The sequence below is a fragment of the Cricetulus griseus genome, chromosome 4 (genome assembly GCF_003668045.3).
Source record: "Cricetulus griseus strain 17A/GY chromosome 4, alternate assembly CriGri-PICRH-1.0, whole genome shotgun sequence".
Taxonomy (NCBI): domain Eukaryota; kingdom Metazoa; phylum Chordata; class Mammalia; order Rodentia; family Cricetidae; genus Cricetulus; species Cricetulus griseus.
The window spans coordinates 171,297,500-171,318,242 of NC_048597.1; the positions used below are offsets into that span (position 1 = coordinate 171,297,500).

A 20,743-nucleotide genomic window follows, 5' to 3' on the forward strand; every position below is an offset into this window, starting at 1 on the left:
GGAGGTGAGTGCGCGCGCGCCGGCTGGCTCGTCTGCTGCTGGAGAGTCGCGCGGGGCGGGGCCGCGTGAGCGGGGTCGGGGGCGCGGGCGCGCAGGCCCAAACGCACTGGGGACGCGGAGGCAGTTGGCGGTGGCTGACGGAAAGTCCTGGCAGGACGGGGTGGAACTGCGGCGGAGATACCCTTCCCATGGGCATAAGCGGAGAACGCGGTTGAGGCGGCCGTTCCAACGCGTGCTTTCTAGGCGGGGTGCGGCGGGGGATGTGCCTGCCCAGGCCGGGCGGAGTCTCTGTGACAGGGCGGGGGATGCGCGGACGCCGCTCACTCGGACCCTGAGGCGGCTGGGCCCACCCTCGTGGAACCGTCCGACCTCCGGCGGCCTCGGCCCCTGCTGCTTTTCTCTGGCCTGACCCTGGAAACCGAGGGTGGGAAGCGGCTACCACAGAAGAGGAAGGGGCTGTGGTGGCCACCGCGGCACAGCCCGAGGTAAGACCCGCCCCAGCGCCCAGCGGCCCTGCCGCCCGGCCTGGCCCGGCCCACGTCTCCCGCTCGGCTCTTTGGCTCCCGCGGGCTGCCCCGCCCCGCCCCGCCGGAGACGCCCCGCGAGCGGCTCTGCCTCTGAAACCTCGCGAACGCCCGAATGCGGCCCGAATCCCCCTCTAGACGCTACCTCCTCATACCTTTCATTGACCAGACACCGGTCTGTGTACCTGCGGCCACGGTGATTCTTGTCACTGTCTCCCCCCCCCCCCCCCCGCTAGAACCCTTTTAGACTCTCTGAGGACTCTGACTGTAGCCTCTAGACTCCGTTACGTCTGAACGGATACCAGTCCCGGCGCCACGGCCACTAGAGCTTCCTAACCCATTGCAACGTCCCAGATCTTTGGATCTCCTACCAATCATCGCTGCCCCAGCCTTCCTAGGGACCTTCCTGCAGCTTACTTCCAGCCGGGTTGGCTAGCATTACCCCCTACCCATACAAGCTTTCAGATAGCCCCAATGTCATGATGCTGTTACCTCTCTGGTCAGCCCTTCAAATCACCCTTATAGTCCTGGATCTCTCCCAGATGATCCGTGGTGGTGTACCTTCTCTAGAAGACCACTCCTTAAGCAAACCTTGTTACTCGTTTTCTACCCAGTCGGGATCCTTTCTTTGGTTGAAAAGAAATTTCCAGGAAATCTTGAAAAGGTTATTTACTTAGTCTAGTCTATTCACTCCATCAGATTTTAAGGGGTCAGACTGAGACCCATGATTGAAGCTTTTGGGCTGGCTGCTGAAAGGGAAAGAGTGTGGAAGCCCGGAGAGGGAGGGTATGCGGTATGTGTGCCATTACAGGGTTGAGCAGTTTGCTGCTCCTCATCTTGTCTCTAGTAGAACGACAGAACCAGTCTAAATCTGACTCGTTAGGGGCTTCTGTAAGGATTAAGTTGCTTTACATCAATGAAGATAAGCAAGTCTCCATATAGTATTTATCTCACCTCTTTGTAGATTTATTCAACTACATAGGTTTTAACTAGAGGAATTTGGATGTACTTCTTTTTGAACTTGTTAGGAAAACAGGATTTATAACTGTGATAATTCCTTAAGACTAATGTTGTTTTAGTAATTTTTTACCAACTGGTGCTGCTGTTCTCTCCAAGGAGCAAGTGTAAATGTCATTCAGTGTTGAAGTCGTTACTAACAGCCTTCTCAGTAGTAATAGTAGAACATTGAATAAAATGTTTGTTGAAGTTATATTCCTGAGATGTCAAGAAGGAAATGTAGTGTTATATTAAAATGTTAAATATATAATTTTAATGATGATGCAAGGGTGAGGGATAAGATCATTGTTGTTAGTACTTAGTTTTATTTGTTTTTCATCGTGTGTGTTTGTGTGTGTGCCTTCGTTTACTATAGAGAGAAAAAAATCAATTGACGATTATAGGTACTAATCAGACAGTTTAAAAGTCAAAAGTTTCAGAAGAAAAATGTAGTTTTAAAAGTTTGTCTTTCTCTAGTCTCTAGCCACTCATTTTCTATTTTTCAGCTTCTGTAACTGGTATGGGGTGATATTTCCAGCATTTACAAACTTTTATCTACTTACATTCTTTTTTTTTTTAAGATTTATTTTATGCATGAGTGCTCTTTCTGCACGTGTGCCTTTATGCCAGAAAAGGTTGTGAGCCACCATGTGGTTGCTGGGAATTGAACTCAAGACCTCTGGAAGAGAGCAGTCAGTGCTGTTAACTGCTGAGCCATCTCTTCAGCCCCCTACTTTTTTTTTTTTTTTTTGAGACAGGGTTCTCTGTGTAGCTTTGTAGATTAGGCTGGCCTCGAACTCACAGAGATCTGCCTGCCTCTGCTTCCAGAGTGTTGGGATTAAAGGCGTGGGCCACTGATACTTGCCTAGAAACAATATTTAAAGCACATAAATACCTAGATTAAGTTCTTTTCAAAAGTTGTAGTAGTGAAAATCAAAACCTAATGTGTTATTTTTTACTACTACTATTACTGTTTTAAAGATTTATTTTTATTTCTTAGACTATGTCTGTGTGTGCTTATGTGCATATATGAGTGTGTAGAGCCAGAGAGCATGTCAGAGCCCACTGAAGCCGGAGTTAGAGGCAGTTAGAGCTGCTGGACATAGGTGCTGGGAACCCTAGTAGGGTCCTCTGAAAGAACAAGATGAGCTCTTTACCTGTCAGCAATCTCTCCAGCTCCACTATTACTACTTTTTGTAATAGGATCTCATGTCTCTCAGGCTGACCTCAAAACTCATGTAGCCCAGGCTGGCCTTAACTCCTTTAACTCTGCCTCTGGAATGTTAGAATTGCACGGATGTGCTACCATGTCTTTTTAATGCAGTGCTGGAGACAGTTTATCAATTGAGCCATGTCTCCAGTCCAGTTATTTTTGTGAGATTGTGTTTCCCCATTTGGCCTTGTTGGCCTAGAATTTTCTATATCACCTAGGCTGGTCTCAAACTCTTGAGCATACTAAACTTTCAGATTAGAGGTGCTGCCACACATAACTTTCATATCTTTTCATATATGTGTATAACTTTCATGCATTTTTTCTTCAATTAATTTAGTGGTATGCAGTTTATGAGGAGATGGTATAAATAAGTCCCCACCCCCCCTTGGTTTTTCGAGACCAGGGTTTCCCCTGGCGAGTGTTCTGGGATTAAGGTTTTTTTGTTTTGTTTTGTTTTTTTAAATTTGATGGTGATTTTGCTGCATTGTATATGGCTGTTGATGTATCTTGAACTCCTGGGCTCAGTTGATCTTTTTTCTTGACTCAGCTACCTAACTAGGTAGCTGGAACTGCTAATGTGCACCATTATGCACAGCTAAGCTACATATTTTAAAAGATATATAACTAAAGTATAAATTAGTAATGTAAGCCTACCTTTTCTCATCACTTGGGGTTTTGTAGATATTTATTCAGTCCTTATTTTTATTTATTTTAATTTTAATTTTATTTGTATGTGTCATTGGGGCCAGAAGAAGGCATCACCTCCCCTGAAGCTGCCTTATAGGAAGTTGTAAGCTGCCTAATATGGGTGCTGGGATTTGAACCTGCATCCTCTAGAAGAGTAACAAGTGCTCCTAACCATTCAGCCATCTCTTCATCCCCTTAGTCTTTAATATTTTCAAAGAGGTACAAGAAGTTTGAGAGTAAGTTGTTCAAGAATATTAAGGTTTTTAAAATTTGAATGATTAAATTTTTAAGATATTATTAACAGTTTGAAGTAAACAATCAGACTTTTCAGATATTTTAAAAATACATAAAATTAATGGTTTATAGACCTATAGTTCCATTGCTTGGGAGGCTGAAGCAGGATGCCTGTAATTCAAGGCCAGCCAGGCTAAGTAGAAAGATTCTGTCTCAAAAAAGAACAGACCTCAAAACAACAACAAAACATACTCCTCAACCAGCAAAAGCACACCAATTTAATGTATTGATTCCTACATCTACAAAGGCTGTCTAGAACTCTTGTCTTTGCTTTACACCTCTGTAAATCACTTGGTAATAGACCTCCACATGGTGTCATATTTCATAAGTACTCCAATCCAAAAATAAAACAGAACCTTCTCTGCCTCTCTTCCCCACAAAAACCAGGAACAGAGCAGACAGAAACTGCTACTCAATTTATCTTGATTTCTTATCTTGATTAATGGCAACCCTCTGTTCTCATGAAGTTTTCAGGAACCCTTGAAAATCATTCTAGTCAGTCATACTACCAATATCCAGTTTGTCATTATGTCTTTCACCTTTTTTTTATCATAGTATTTCACATCTTTCTTGTTCCTTTTCTTTTTTATTCTCTCTCTCTCTCTCTCTCTCTTTTTTTTTTTTTTAATAAACTCACATGCCTGTTAGGCTTTTGTGATGCTTTCCAAATGGTCTTCTTGCTTTCTGTTTTCTGCTGTTTGTTTTACCATACTTTCTTGTACATTCTTTGCACTGCTGCAAAAATAAGTGTTCTAAAATACTCTTAGGCTTTTTCAGTTGCAAGGAAGAGACTCAGGTTACCTTCAGTAGTTAAGGAGTGCTTTTGGAAAGCAAATATGTTTATGTAGAGGAGCCTAGGAAAAATGAAACATGTTGACTTCAAGAAGAAAAGGAACCTATAAGTTGGAAACAGAAAACAGGTTTCACTTTAATTTTTGGCAGTGCTGTGAATAGAACCCAGTCCCATGTGCATGCTAAGGAATCACTCTACCACTGAGCCACACCCAAGACATAGGTTTTACCTTAACTTAGTTGCTGCTTTATTATTTTTGCTTAATCTCTTTCTGCATCTTTTCCTCTTTTGTCTTAAAGCTTTCATTTATTCTTTATTCCTGCCTTTTATAACTATGATGTCATTACCATGTCAACACCTTGCTTCCTAGCTGTTGTATTTTATTTTATTTTTGAGACAGAATTTCTCTGTGTGTAGCCCTGGCTGTTCTGTAACTTGGTATGTGTCCAGGCTGGCCTCGAACTTACAGGGATCCACCTGACTATGTCTCCCAAGTACTGGGATTAAGGTCTATTCCACCACTGCCCAGTGGCTGCTGTCTTTTAAACTTCAAATCTTGAGCTAACTCCTTTGCATTCTAGAACTTTCTGACTTAAATGCTCATGAAACAATTTCTTTGGCTAAGTTTGTTTGCTTTTTTTTTTTTTTTCCCTCTTCTCCGTGGTTGCTAGCTAGCACTGAATGATCATTCTTGGCTATTCATATTGGTTGTGTAATATGTGTACATATGTGTGTGGCACAGAATCATGGTTAAAAATATGGAGTGGTGTGTAAGCTAGTTTCTACAAAATGGGATTATAAGCTTGGAAGGCAACGTCATTGATATGATACAAATGCACATTTTAATTGTCCTTTCCAGTTGAAAGATCCTCAGTGCTTTCTTGTTGCTTTCAGGATAAAGTTTAAGCTGTAGCATGGTGTGTTATACATCATGTCTTAGCCTTGTTTGTTTGTGACAGGGTCGTCTTCTGTAGCTCTGCTTGTTCTGTAATTCACTGTGTATACCAGGGTGTTCTTGAAGTCACAGAGATCTGCCTGCTTCTGCCTCTTGAGTGCTGGGATTGTGTGTTTTTGAGACAGTCCTACATTGTATCCAGGCTAGCCTTGAACATGAACCCCCTTCTCCCACCTCAGCAGCCTGAGCTTTTCTCCCTTGAATTCTTCAATGCTTTTTAACTGAGTTTAGTTTTCTTGTCTGCATGCTCTATTTCCTTTCAACCCTTTCCTTGCTTGGCTAGTTCCTATCTGTCCTCCAGGATTCAGTTCAGGTATATCTTTTCCAGGAAGCTTTACTTTAACTCTTCCTGGATTAAAGTGTATATATCTGTGACAACCCTTGATGGAAGTCTTTTATTATTTGTCTATTTTCCTTTCTAGGTTATACTTTCTTTGGTAAAGGGGATAGTATAAGTACTATTTAGTAACAACTATTTAGATTAGAGATTGTTTATTGTGTATGCGTGCTTGTGGGCACACATGGGCTTTGTGTAGGTTAGAGGACAACTTGAAGGAATTCTTTTCTTCTACCATGTATGTTCTTGGGGATTAGAACTCAGGTCATCAGGCTTGGCAGCAAAGGAGCCCATTTTACCAGCCTATTTTCTTGTTTTTATTTAGAGACAGGGTTTTACTGTGAGTGCAAGCTGGCCTCGAAATCACAACAGTCCTCCTGTTTTTGTCTCTCTAGTTTTAGAATTATAGGTCTGTATTTAAATACTGCAAGCTTCCCATGAAATTATAACATTCTGATAAAAACAGTGTAAATTAAAATATATCTAATGCAACTAAGCCTGGTAATGCCATAGGTTAGTGACACAATACTTCTTTTGTACCATGAGAAAGTTCAACTGTTGTAAATTGGCTATCATCTATTTACAAAAAAGTACACAGATAATAAAAGCTCAGTAAGTTTTCATCAAGTGCATATGTAGCCATTACTCTGATACTTGAAAATGGTATATTTCTAGAACTCCCAAGCTACCTTATGGCTTCTTCTAATCCTAATCCAGTTCTTAGAGGATCTTATTTTTTTTTTTTAAGGAATGAGTATTTTTTAAAAATAATTTACTTAACTTTATGTGCACGAAGGTATCAGATTCCCTGGAAGTAGAGTTACAGACAGCTGTGAGCTGCCATGTGGGTGGGTGCTGGGAATTGAACCCAGGGTCTTTGGAAGAAGAGCCAGTGCTGTTAACTGCTGAGTCATCTCTCCAGCCCTGAGGATTTTATTTTAAGTGGGATAGCTCTTAGCATAGAGGTTTCTCTGTTTTGTTTATTTTACTTTTTTTGAGACTAGTCCTGGCTTTCATGAAACTGAATTTGTAGACCAGGCTGGCCTTGAACTTAGAGATCCTCCTGCCTCTGCCTCTCAAGTGCTGGGATTATAGGATTAAAGATCCTCAGTGCTTTCTTGTTGCTTTCAGGATAAAGTTTAAGCTGTAGCATGGTGTGTTATACATCATGTCTTTAGCTTTGTTTGTTTGTGACAGGGTCTTCTTGTGTAGCCCTGCTTGTTCTGTAATTCACTGTGATACCAGGGTGGCCTTGAAGTCACAGAGATCTGCTTGCTTCTGCCTCTTGAGTGCTTTTGAATATATCTTTAAATAAGCATGGTAAGTAGGAATTTGATTTTGTAGAGAGAACATATATAACTTATAAAAACACAGTTTTCTCGGGCTGGGCGTTGGTGGTGCACACCTTTAATCTCAGCACTCGGAGGGCAGAGGCAGGAGGATCTCTGTGAGTTCGAGGCCAGCCTGGTCTCCAGAGTGAATGCCAGGATAGGCTCTAAAGCAACACAGAGAAACCCTGTCTCGAAAAACCAACCAACCAACCAAACAAACAAACAAAAAACCCACAAAAAACACAGTTGCTCTATTTTTAAGCAATAGACAAACTAAAATCACATTGTACTAAAATTATAGTACAGAAGGTTTGTATTTGGAAAGATTTGTTGGTTAGAGTGTTAAAAGATTTGATAAATTGAAGTATATTTGGTGAAAGTGACTTATTAATTTTGATGGTGAAATGCTTAGAATAGGTATGGTAACCATGCAAAAGTACTTTCAGAATTGTTTAGCATATGGATTTTAATGTGACTTATGTTGTTGTGTATTCTGGTAGTGGAGTCATCCAGGAGGCAACTGGAGTATAATTATCCTCAGAATGAGGAAAGGAGTCGTCCTGTGTCTTAGACAGCTAAATTTGGAAAATATTGCTTTTCACTACCAGCAATAATTGTTACTTTTCTTAAACCATAAGGTAGGAAGGTAGGTATATATACATATATATATATATTTCTTTGAATATGTATGTATTCTTTTAAATATGCTTTCCCTTTAGTTAGGCTTTTCTGGTAATCTTAAATCCATGTTATCTAAGTAGAAAGAATATGGACTTGGAGGGAGTGCACACAGGATTTCTTTGTATAGCCACCTGGCTATCCTAGAACTGGAACTCAGAGGTCCTCCTGTTTCTGGGATTAAAGGTATGTACCACCACTGTTGGGCCAAGAATATGCCCCCTCCACGTCTCTAGAACCTTGAACTCTCAAGAGATCCACTTGTCTCTGCCTCCTGAGTGCTGGGATTAAAGGTCTGGACCACTGCAGGCTGGAGGTGGGATTTTGATATGTTGCCAAGGCTGTTTACAAACCTGGGCTATAGCAGTTGGGATTACAGATGAATGTCAAAAAGCCTGGCTGGAATTGAGTATGTAAAAGCTTTCTTCAATATATTTTGTTAGGATAAGTGGCTAATCACAGTGGCTTTTTTGTTACTGTTTTTTGTTGTTGTTAACAGAAGTAAATATTAGGATAATTTATAATCTTTCAACTATTGTATTTTACAGTTCAAAATATTTGAAGGAAATGTGTTGCTGGGCATGGTGTTACGTATCTGTAATCCTAGCACTTGGCAGAGGATTGTTGCAAGTTTGAGGTCAGCCTGGTTTACACAGTTAGTTCAGGCCAGCTAGGGATATGAATTGAGATTCCTTCTAAAACGGGGTATGGGAAGAGGGAGGACTTTTTTTGTTATCTCAGTATATAGGATTAATGGATATTAGAATGTATTTTTGGTGAGTATCATTATCAGATGTGTTCTGTTTGGCAATAACAGACATTCCTTAAATCATTGACAGATTTTAGTACTATTGCTGTTTGTAGTGTGTTAAGTATTTGTTTGAAATCTGCTTACTCTTATCGATCTTCTGATAGTGGCCTGAGTAATGTTTCTCTGTCTCTGTCTCTCTCTCTCTTAGTGTAAGGGAGAAAGTTCTTCAGGAGGCTGTAGATATCTTTATAAGTGATTTTTCAATCACACTTTTTCCAGAATAATGTTTGCAACTTTATTTTCTTTTAGTTCTTCTGCTCCCTACCACTTTTTTTTAAATTATAAAAACTACTCACATTGAAAAGTTAAAATGGAAAGGGGAGAATAAAAAGGTTGAACATATCTGCAGTCTGTATTCAAAATTAGAACTATTTGCCTTCTATAGTTCTGTGATTTACTGGATTGTTCTTTATCTGTGTGTATATTTTGCTGAACTTTTTGAAGGTAAATGACAGATACCAAGACAAGTTTGCTTCAAAATACTTTGGAAAATATTTAAAAAAAAGTATTTGTGTGTGTATATGTGTGTTTACCATTACCAAAACTTTAGAACAATAATAATTCTCCAGAAGTTAATTAATTTGTTGTGTTTGTGCTCCATGGCATGCTTGTGGAGGTCAGAGGACATCTACAGGAGTTGATTCTCTTTTACTGTGGGTTCTGGGGATTGAACTCAAGTTACTAGCTTAGTGACAAGTACCTTTCCTCACTGAGCCATCTTGCTGACCTTCCAGTAAAAATTTTAATTCTCAGTCTATATTTGAAATTTCCCAGTTTTTTAAAATAAAATTTTTAATTAGAATTCAAATTTTTCTTTTCTTTTACATTTCATTTATCTCTTTACTTGAGAACAGTTTCTCAAAAGATACTGAAATGTTCTCCCCAAGATACTGAAATTGTCTTGAGAAGAGTAGATTATTTTGAAAAATGGCTTGTTTTCTAGTTACCTAAACGTTTCTTTGGCTGTTGTTTAACTTGTTCTTTTCTGGTCTCTATTTTTGAATTAGAGGCTTATGTTTTTTAAGGCTTGATCAATTTATGCTAATTTTTGAGCAAAATCTTTCATAGGAGTTGGTATATATATCATCCAGTCCTGCATGAGGACTTCAGTCCAACCAAAAATTCTTTTTGACAGCTCTATTGAGAGGTTCTCAAGCATGAACTTTGCAGATGAAACATGGTGTTGCAGTGTTAAGAGGTTGGACAAACCTGAATGGAGGTGTATGATATTAGGTGATCCAAGTTTGACAGTGTTTAAGGTGTTATTTGCTATAACTTCGCACTTTAAACCTACCCTTTTTACTCCAGTAATCAAGTAGACTTAACTTGTGAGAGTTACATTTTCACAACATACAAGTACTCTGTTCTTTAGTCCTTTTTAATGTTGATTTTTTGTCGTTTCATAATAAAGTACTTGGGGCTGGAGAGATGACTCAGAGGTTAAGAGCACTGGCTGCTCTTCCAGAGGTTCTGAGAGTTCAAGTCCCAGGAACCACTTGGTGGCTCACAACCATCCGTTATGAGATCTGGTGCCCTCTTCTGGCATGCAGGTGTACCTACAGGCAGAACGCTGTATATATAATAAATAGATCTTAAAAAAAGTGCTTAGCAAAGTTGAAGTTCTTTTTCCTTTTGTCAGTGGAGTATATTTTAGTGAGGATATATTTATTGTTTGGAATACATAGTACTCTGTTTATTTGGTATGCTTGGTGCCAGTTGATATGTATTAATGTCTAGTTTTTATCTTAGAATTCATTTCTCTTTGATTTAATTCTATTGTTTCACTATGTAAAAAGTTGCATAGTACGAAGGAGAAAGATAAACATGGGATCTCATGTAGTATTTTTTTCTTTCAAATTCTTGTTTATTTACTCAAATTAGCATATTGTATATGCTGTTTTGTACTTGATTTAAAAATTTGCATTCTGTTTCTAGAGACTGTTCCTTATTGGCACATAAAGATTACTTCCCTCTTTCCCTCCCTCCCCCTCCTCCCTTCCTTCTCTTCCCTTCCCTTCCTCCCTTCTTTTCTCTCTTTCTCCCTTAGGTACCCAGTAATACTTTCTTGTCTCCAAATGTGAATATGAGTTGTTTAATGATAATAGGGTTTGAAATGGTAATAGATAATTTGCCTACTTTTCTCCTTATGCTGCTTGGCTAGTTGAAGCATTGGAAATAACAACCTGATATTTAGGAAATTTTTTGTAAAGTACATAATTCTTTCCTTCTGGTCTTTTTTATTCTTCTGTCCTTAATTTTAATGCCTCCCATTTGTCTTAAACCTCTAAGATTATAGAGTTGAATCATTCGGTGCATGCCTACTCAGTATATTAAGACCTCTGAGATGCACATTGTACAAGGAGAGATCAGAAACGTACAGTAAAGGGAAAGGGAAGGGAAATTTACAATACAAGTAATTTACATCAGCCAATGGAAATTACTGAACTGAACCCTTTAGACCTTACTTGTCTTTTACTCTAATGATCAACATTGTGGAGAATATCAAAAATTTGTAACTATGTTTTTAGAAAGTTGTGTACTAAACTGGGTGGTGGTGGCACACACCTTTAATCCCAGCACTCCGGAGGCTGCGGCAGTCAGATCTATGAGTTTAAACAAAATCCAAAATTATATGCTGTCAGACTTAGTTATATTACCTTATTAAACTATAGTGAGGTGGAGGTGCTGTGTAGGTAGCTGTCAATAAAGTACTTCCCATGCAAACAAGCTGAGCTTGATTCCCAGAATTCATTTAAAAAAATAAAAAAAAAAAAGCAATGGTAAGTGTACTTGTTACTCCAGTACTAGGGAGGTTGAGACAGAGAAATCCTTGTGGTCTGGCCAAGCAGCTTAGCCTAATTGGCAAGCCTAAGGACAGTAAGAAATCCATTTTAAAAGTTTCTTTTTTGGGGGCTGGAGAGATGGCTCAGAGGTTAAGACCACTGGTTGCTCTTCCAGAGGTCCTGAGTTCAATTCCCAGCAACCACATGGTGGCTCACAACTATCTGTTATGAGATCTGGTGTGCAGATAGACATGGAAGCAGAATGTTGTATACAAAATAAATAAAATCATTAAAAAAAGTTTTTTTAATCTTTTAAATTACAATTTTCTCCATATAATAAATTTTATTGATTTTCTTTCTCTCTTTTTTCTTCCTTTTTTTGAGACAGGTTTCTCTATGTAGTTCTGGCTATGCTGGAAAATTATGTAAACCATGCTTGCCTCTAGCTCACAGAGATTGATCTGCCTCTGCTTTCCAAGTGCTAGGATTGAAGGTGTGTGTCACTATTCTTGGCCATATAATTTATTTTAATCATGTTTTTTCCCCTTCCTGAACTCCTCCCAGACTCTTATGATCTCCCTACCTACCCAGCCTTTATGTTTTTTCTCTTTAAAAACAAACAAACAAAAAAACAGAAACACAAGAAACACACCTCAAAAAAGACCCAACAAGCCAGGCATTGGTGGCACACGCCTTTAATCCCAGCACTCTGGAGGCAGAGGCAGGTGGATCTCTGTGAGTTTGAGGCCAGCCTGGTCTCCAGAGCGAGTGCCAGGATGGGCTCCGAAACTACACAGAGAAACCCTGTCTCGAAAAACCAAAAAAAAAAAAAAAAAAAAAACAAAAACAAACAAAAACTACAACAAAGCAAAATAAAATAAAAGGTTCACATAAACATCATTGAGTTCATTTTATGTTGGCTAACTAACTACTCCTGGACATAGGATTGGCACTGGAGTGTTGGTTGATATACCCATGACATTCCATTGGAGAAAACTGATTTTCCTTTTGCCAGTGGGTATCAATTCTTCATTAGGGGTTGGAGCTACTTTTCCCTCTCAGTACTGGGACCCCATCTGGCTTAAAACAATTCAGATTTTCTGTGTGCTGCCACAGTCTTTGAGAGTTATTATGGGAGGATTCCCCAGTTTGACCTTTGATGTATACATGCATACGTGTACAAACCTACACACACATGTATATGGCCACTCACAAATTATCCTAGTAGTCATGTGCAATTACTTTTTCCCATTCACATGTATGTGAATGTTTGAGAATGTATAAAACATTGTTTAAACGTTTTTGATGTATTTCTGTGTCATTGTCTGGACCAGCAAACCAGAAATAACCCTTTCCTATCTTACTTTGTCAATATTTCGTAGAAGTAATCATTCTCCTGAATTTATGAATATAATCTTGATTTGCTTCTTCTCTTCTCCCCTCCCCTCCTCTCCTCTCCTCTCCTCTTCTCCTTTCTTTTTCCTGGTGAGAAGGAATGAACTTAGAACTCTATGTTTGCTTGCTGTTCAAGTGCTCTGCTACTGCTGAGCTAAATCCATGGCCCAAGCCTTCAAGATTTTAAATGCCAGTAGTATAGTGTATTCTTAAATACTGTAGTTCTTTTTAGTTTTAAACATATGAGTTGAATAACTCTGTGTATATTTTATGTGATTAAGAAATTGAGTTTAGCATAATAACTGCAAAATTAATTCCAGATTGTTCTAGTCATAATTTATTAGATTTAATTGTGGTAAATTGATCCATTAGATTATATGCCAATTATCCATTCTAATTTTGATGAGCATTTGAGTTGATTTCAATTTCTTGCTCAAATGAGACAAATGGTAGAATGGTGAGTATGCGTATATCTAATAATAGCACATTTATTTGCAGATAATTTTTCAAAAAATGCACATGAGTAGAATTTCTTGGTTACAAGAGTAGATAGGTCACAAAGAATGAACAAATTAAAACCTAGATGATGACAGAGGGTTTTAGTTTTTACTTTTACTTACAGTATAAGAATTTCCCCTCAAGGTCAAAAAAGTATATTGGATCCCCTGGAGCTACAGTTACAGGCAGTTGTGAGGCGCCTGACTTGGGTGCTGGGAACGAAATTGGGTGCTTTGCAAAAGCAGCAAGCACTCTTAACAGCTAAGCCATTGGTCCAGCTTGTTTCTTTCTTTCTTTCTTTCTTTCTTTCTTTCTTTCTTTCTTTCTCTGCCTGTCTCTGTCTCTTTGGTTTTTTGAGACAGGGTTTCTCTGTAGCTTTGGAGCCCTTCCTGGAATTCTCTCTGTAAACCAGTCTGGCCTTGAACTCACGGAGATCCATCTGTCTTTGCCTCCTTAGTGCTGGGATTAAAGGCGTGTGCCATCACTGCCCGACACTACATTTTTATTTTTCCCTCTTTATGACTTCAGTTCTTTTTCTTGCTTCATGACACTGTTATCTCTACTACAGTAGTGAAGAGAAGCAGTGAGTAGATGTAGCTGTCTGGTTTCCAGTATTTCTAGGATATTCTTTCCTGCAGATTTAAAATTCTGTCTGACAGTTTTCTTTCTGTTATTAATGACAAAATTCTTTTTACATTCATCAATTTTATGTCTATTGGTATTGATTCTCTTGGCTTTTATCTGTTTAAAAATAAACATTTTAATCTTGATGTATAAAGGATATTTTTCAGTTTATATTTCTGCGTTGGCAGTTTGTTCCTTTCAGAAATTTAAACGTTATCTTACTCTCAATGTAGCATGTAAATTTTTCTGTGTGTGTGTGTATTTTTTTTTTTTTTTTGACAGGGTTTCTCTGTGTAGCTTTGGAGCCTATCCTGGCACTCACTCTGGAGACCAGGCTGGCCTCGAACTCACAGACATCCGCCTGCCTCTACCTCCCGAGTGCTGGAATTAAAGGCGTGTGCCACCAATGCCTGGCTAAAGTTATGTTTTTTTAAAATATTTTTTTATGTGTATGTATGTTTTGCCTACATGTATGTCTTGTCAGCCACATTTATTCCTGATGGTTGTCAGAAGAGGGTGTTGGATCCTCTGGAACTGGAGGTACAGACAGGTTTGAGTCTTCATGTGGGTGCTGGGAATCAAACCCAGGTTCTCCAAAGAGTATACAGTACTTTGAAATACTAAGACATCTCTCAGGCCCCCCCCCCTTTTATCCTTTGATTTTCTGCAGAAAGGCACAGTTTACCTCTTTATTTTGTTTTTGTTTTTCTGAGGTTTGACCTGTGTGTTTATGGTTCATTTTGGATAAGTTCTGCAAGTTCTTCGGTCATCCCTGCTGCTCCATTTCCTTTATTTTTTTCCCCTTTCCAGTTGGTTTGGGATTGTCTCACTGGTCTGACTGATCCTTATTCCTTTTTATGTTTCCTTTTTTCTCTCTATGCTTTATTTTGGATACTTTTTGAATTTATAATTTGTATGCATGAATGTGTTGTTAAGCCTATTCAGTGACCTTTTCATTTTTATCTTAGATAGCCCCCCTCCCCCAAGGGTCTTTCTCTGTAGTCCTGGAACTCAATATGTAGAACAAGCTCATTTTTTTTTAAGATTTTATTTATTTATTATGTATACAACATTCTGCTTCCATGTATATCTGCACAACAGAAGAGGGCACCAGCTCTCATAATGGATGGTTGTGAGCCACCATGTGGTTGCTGGGAATTGAACTCAGGAACTCTGGAAGAGCAGTCAGTGCTCTTAACCTCTAAGCCATCTCTCCAGGCTGAACAAGCTCATTTTCATATATTTTTTGTTGAATGTTACTTTTTGGCTCTTTAAATGGACACTTTTATGCCAAAATATATTAAATCATCCCCCCTCTCTACACTATGTAAAGCACATTTTAATAAGATTTATTTTTATTTTAAAATCATTCCATTTAAGTCATCAGTAGTTTTGCCTTTTCCTTTTGTTTCCCCACTTTCATGATTAGGTAGCATTATTCTTACTGTATATGAATATTATTTATAGGTGCTAAGAACACTGAGAATTCAGGTTCTAACTGCTGCTTCTTGGAAAAAGGCATGTTAATTCAACTAAAAAGGATATATTAGCTTAATTTTTTTTCGATCTGGAATTGACTTCTGGGTGGGCTCCAACTGTAATTTTAATTTATGTTATGTATATTCAATTTATACTTTGTAACAAAACTTGCTATTTAAGTTGAGCTAGTTTCTGTTGATCTCTTTGCTTTATACTTCTGTTCTTGTCTTTTCAGTCCAGGAGACTTACTTTGTCTTCTTCATCCACTTTTTGATTAGTACACAGTGATTTATATTCCCATTCAAGTAATAGCCAGTCCTAATCCTAGTTAGTTCCTAAGATCAGACAGGATGGAATAGATTCAGGGTAGTGTGGCCATAGACTGACGTGTATTCTACAAAAGCTCCATTGGGAGAACTTTTTTTTTTTCTCCATTTTTTGTTTGAATTAGAAACAAGATTGTTTTACATGTCAATCCCAGTTCCCTCTCCCTCCCCTCCTCCCCTGCCACCCGTCTCCCCCCAAGTAAAGCCCTACCTATCACATACCCTTGCTGCTCCCCAGGGAGGGTGAGGCCTTCCATAGGGGGTCTTCAGAGTCTGTCATATCCTTTGGGATAGGGCCTAGGCCCACCCCCATGCATCTTCGCTCAGGGAGTATCCCTCTATGTGGAATGGGCTGAGAGAACTTTTTTTTTTTTTCTTCGAGACAGGGTTTCTCTGTGGCTTTGGAGGCTGTCCTGGAACTAGCTCTTGTAGACCAGGCTGGTCTCGATCCCCCTGCCTCTGCCTCTGGAGTGCTGGGATTAAAGGCGTGTGCCACCACCACCCGGCAACAGGCTGAGAGAACTTTTTAGCTTGTGTTGGGTAGCTTTGCATCTGAAGCTCCTGAATTTCAGTCTGTCATGTCAGTATAAGGATGGATTGTTTGCCCCTTTGTTCACCTTGAGCTTAGAGTTGAAAGTAGTAATTTTATTGTTTACCTAGAAAGGGTGTATCCCTGTCTGGAATTGAGCTTGTTTAATTTTTTTTTTTTTTGTATTCTCAGCTTCTAGATGAGTTTTACAATTTTGATTTTGTAGTTTATCCATCCCTTTCTTTTTCTTATTAAAGTGAGAGGTTTCCTATACTGACACTAGAATGAAAACTCTCAGTATTTTATTAGTTTCTTAATTTGAACAGGTTTAAAAGCTACTGTAATGTCTTTAATAACTAACAGATTTGCTGGAATGATGGTGTGACTTAAATATTTCATATCTCCCCCCCCCATTTCCACTGAAGGTGATAGAAGCTACAGGAGTTCATGGTTAACTTTTCATTACTATTGAAGCACAGTCATAATGCCTTGTCAACCCCCCCCCCCTTTCCATCAGTTATTTTTTTCATAAGATATCAGTTCAGCTTTTAAAAGCAAGTGATATGAAGGAAAGGTTTTCTTGCCTTTTTGGACTTGTGTGTGTTCTAACTGAGCTTTATTGTAATTGGCTCAATGATTATCAGAACATCACTGCAACAGAAACTTGTATGCAAGTAAGTTTCTTTTGGGGCCTTTTTGAGACAGGGTTTCTCAGTGTAGCCCTGGCTGTCCTGAAATTCATTTTGTAGACCAGGCTGGCCTTTCTCTGCCTCCTGAGTGCTGGAATTAGAGGTGTGTGCCACCATGCCCAGTTGTGTTTGTTTATAGCTATTTTCATGTAAAGGCTGACTGAGCAGTTAGAATAGAGACCATATGACCTGCAGAAGTATAACATATTCACTGTTTTAACTTCACAGAAAAAAACTTAATGACTTTGAAACTAGACCTTGGTTAGGTGCCAATGAATAGCATTTCAAGTTAAGTAAGTGCTTCACATTACACAATTACTGCTTTCTACCTATCATTGCAAAAATTTCATGGAGTGTCTTTGATTTATTTATTTTTTAGACATATTTAAGCAGTTTATTAGAGGCCCTTTAGAGTAGGGAGACTAAAAGACAATAGAAACAGGGTTAATGGCTGACTGCCATGGCCGGTCACCATAGAGCGAGAGAGAGCATGTAGGTGGGAGAAGAGAAGAGCAGAGAAGAGAGAGTAGCGTAGCGTGTCTTTGATTTATTAAACTGTAATAGTGAGTTCACGTATTCCCTGTCAGTGTTGTTATTTCCTATTGGTTTCTTTTGATTAGTACCCACCTTAGTTCTGCTTGTAAAAGTTGTTCAAAATATGGAAAGATTTTGTATATCAGTGCATTTTTAAGTCCCTCAGGGCTTTGCTGTGAAATCATTGCCATGGTGAACATTGCTAAACAGCTAATCCTTCCTATACTTAGGTGTTTGTTTTAAAGTGTACTCTTCCAAATCTGTTTTTCTTTCTGTAGCCCCATCTGTGCTTATGATCCTCCTACAGTAGTCTCTTTGAGTCCTGTGATTATAGGCATGTCCCATTATTCTTCCTGGCTTTTGATCAGTCTTTCAGAGATTTTATCTACTTAACTGTGTTTTTCATTCTCTTCCTTCTTTCCCCTCTCCTTCCCTCCCTCCCCTTTCTTCTATCTATCTATCTATCTATCTATCTATCTATCTATCTATCTATCTGTTATTTATTATTCATTCATTTTAATGGTTTTTCAAGACAAGGTTTCTCTGTGTAGCCCTGGGTGTCTTGAAACTTACTCTGTAGACCAGTGTGGCCTCAAACTCACATATATTCACTTGCCTCTGTCTCTTGAGTGCTGGGATTAAAGGTATGCACAACCACCTGGCTACTTATTGTATTTAAAGTAGATTATATTGAGACATGAATGAAAGAGTATTTAGGCTCAATGAAACAACTCACTACAACAGAATGTATACAATGGTTTACAATGGTTATAGTGCCAAATGTGTGTGTGTGTGTGTGTGTGTGTGTGTGTGTGTGTGTGTTTATCAAAACATCATTCATAGACACAGATAATTATGGTAATAATTGATTGAGATAGTTGTGCATTTTGATTTATTCTTGTTACTGGATCAGGTAAATAATTTTTAAGTATCTGGGGGCAAATGTGGGAAATTTGTTGGTTTTGGTATAAGTCTTAGGATCTTTAAAGATAAAATGATTAATTTAAAGTCATACTTGGGCTGTACCCACAACTGATCACCAACCTTAATCTATTCTCTTTCATGCAATTGGAGTATCTTGGTTATGTGAGTGTGTGTATGTACACATATGTATACAGTTGCATGTACACATTTGTGCTTTTGTGTGGAGGCTGGAGGTTGATGTTGGATGTCTTCCTCAGTTGCTCTTCATCTTATTTTTTATTTATTTTGTTTTTTTCCAGACAGGGTTTCTCTGTGTAACAGCCCTCGCTGTGCTGGAGCTGGCTCTGTAGACCAGGCTGGCTTTGAACTCATAGAGATCCACCTGCCTCTGCTCTGCCTCTGGAGTGTTGGGATTAAAGGTGTGTGCACTACTACTGTGCAATATACATTTGCTTATTTTTTAAAAACATTTATTTGTGTATGTGTGCTCACATGGGCACACAAGTAGAGTTCAGAGGACAGCTTACAGGATCCTTCAAGCATCTGGGTCTCAGAATTGAACTCAGGTCAGACTTGGTGGTAGCCACCTTTACCTGCTTGAGTCATCTTGCTGGTTCCCTCTTATACATTAGAATGGAACCCCGGATAGCAAAGAACTGTGTCATTTGATCTTTGTATCTCTGACTTCATCTTTTAACTACTTTCCTTCTTGGCTTGAACCACAGTGATTCTTTTCATTCAAGTTCCAAATTTGTTCTTGGTTGAGACATTTTGCCTTCTTCACTGCTCTTAGCTTGGAGCATTTCTCCTCTGTTAGCATAATTTGCTCCTCCTGTATGCCTTACAGGCTTTACCACCTTGGAGAAGTTACTACTGATAACTAAAATAGCATACTGGAGCTCTTTAGTATAATGATAGGCAAACTGCTTCCCACAAGCCAAATCCTGCTGGTGGCCTGATTTTGTCCTGTCTGAGAGCTAAAAATGTTTTTCATATTTTTAAGGGCTATAAAACAAAACACAAAGAGAAAACTTAAAGTGAAAGACTCTGTGTTCCCCAAAGTGTAAAATATTTACTATGTATCCTTCCCTTTACAGAAAAGTACTTTCTGAAATTATTTTGTTCATTTCTTTCCTTGTTTTGCCCATCACTTCCCCCCACCATGATTTCTTGTTGATTGTGTGAAAGAACTGAGCAAAAATAAAGAACATTATAATTGCAGTTGAAAGGTCAGCAGGTGTTAAAAATGGTAGTTAAGACTTCTTCAAAAATAGACAATGGTGGTTGTTAAACAATCAGTTCACATGACTTTGAATGTCTCTCCTGATTATATGTACTGAAGATACAAATCTGAGTCTATAGAGTATATCTCTGAAATTGTTGAAGTGATTTAATAGTACACATATCTGAAAGCTCAGCTAACCACTTGCAGACTATCCCATTATGGAAGCATTTGTTCCACAGATAAACCACTTGAATTGAAAGATGTGCCTAGGTCATCATCCCAAATCAGTGCTATATTCCTACGGATAGGTGTGAGAATGTGGAAAGTGATGCTGAATATTAATATTTTGATGCTCAGTTTATAGTCATTGTTGGCAAGCAGACAGCTTAGTATTGACTCCAGTAGCCTGAATTTCACACTTTTCCCTCTAAAGTAAAGTTGAATTCTTGACCATGCCATAGAGTAGAGCAAAGTTAGTGAGTTTATTAAGTATCGATAAGGGAGAGCATATGCTTTAGATTTTAAAATGACAGGCATTTAGGGAGAGGGACATGCATGAAGTATACAGTATATGTCCTGAGCCACAGGTGTAAGCTTCTAGAGAGAAGATACTTTCGTTTCTTTATAATAGCTGTGTGTATTTGTGATTGTGTCTTTATAAGTTTCTATGGATGCAGTTTACAAGGTTTAAAGATAAAGCAAAAAATTCCAAGTGCTGGGATTAAAGGTGTGTGCCACCACTGCCTGGCTACTTTTTTTTTTTACTTTATGTTATGTGCATTGGTGTGAAGGTGTCAGATCCCTGGGAACTGGAGTTACAAACAGTTGTGAGCTGCCATGTGGGTGCTTGGAATTGAACCCCAGTCCTCTGGAAGAGCAGCCAGGGCTCTTAACTGTTGAGCCATCTCTCCAGCCCCAAGGTAGATTGCTTTTGTAAAATGAAATTGTAAGGTTGCTCTGTGAGGTGTATTGTTTGGGTTTAGGGCTAAGAGAGGAGTGCTAATACAGTTAAACTCAAGGTTACAGATATTTTGTTCCTAAACAAGCATAATTTTGTTCCTAAACAAACATCCATATTTAAGATGTCTTTAGGAAAATGAACATTTATCTCATTAGTT

General features: G+C 38.8%; 1 protein-coding gene across 6 annotated transcripts in view; it reads left to right on the forward strand.

Moving 5' to 3' along the window:
• The first annotated feature begins 53 nt into the window (after positions 1 to 53).
• Positions 54 to 20,743, forward strand: part of Myo9a (myosin IXA) — a 178,756-nt gene continuing 158,066 nt past the window's right edge. For all 6 annotated transcript variants that reach the window (XM_027414855.2, XM_027414857.2, XM_027414860.2 and 3 more), the window contains exon 1: positions 54 to 485. The gene's annotated coding sequence lies outside the window, so the exon portion shown is untranslated. The remainder of the gene's footprint in view (positions 486 to 20,743) is intronic.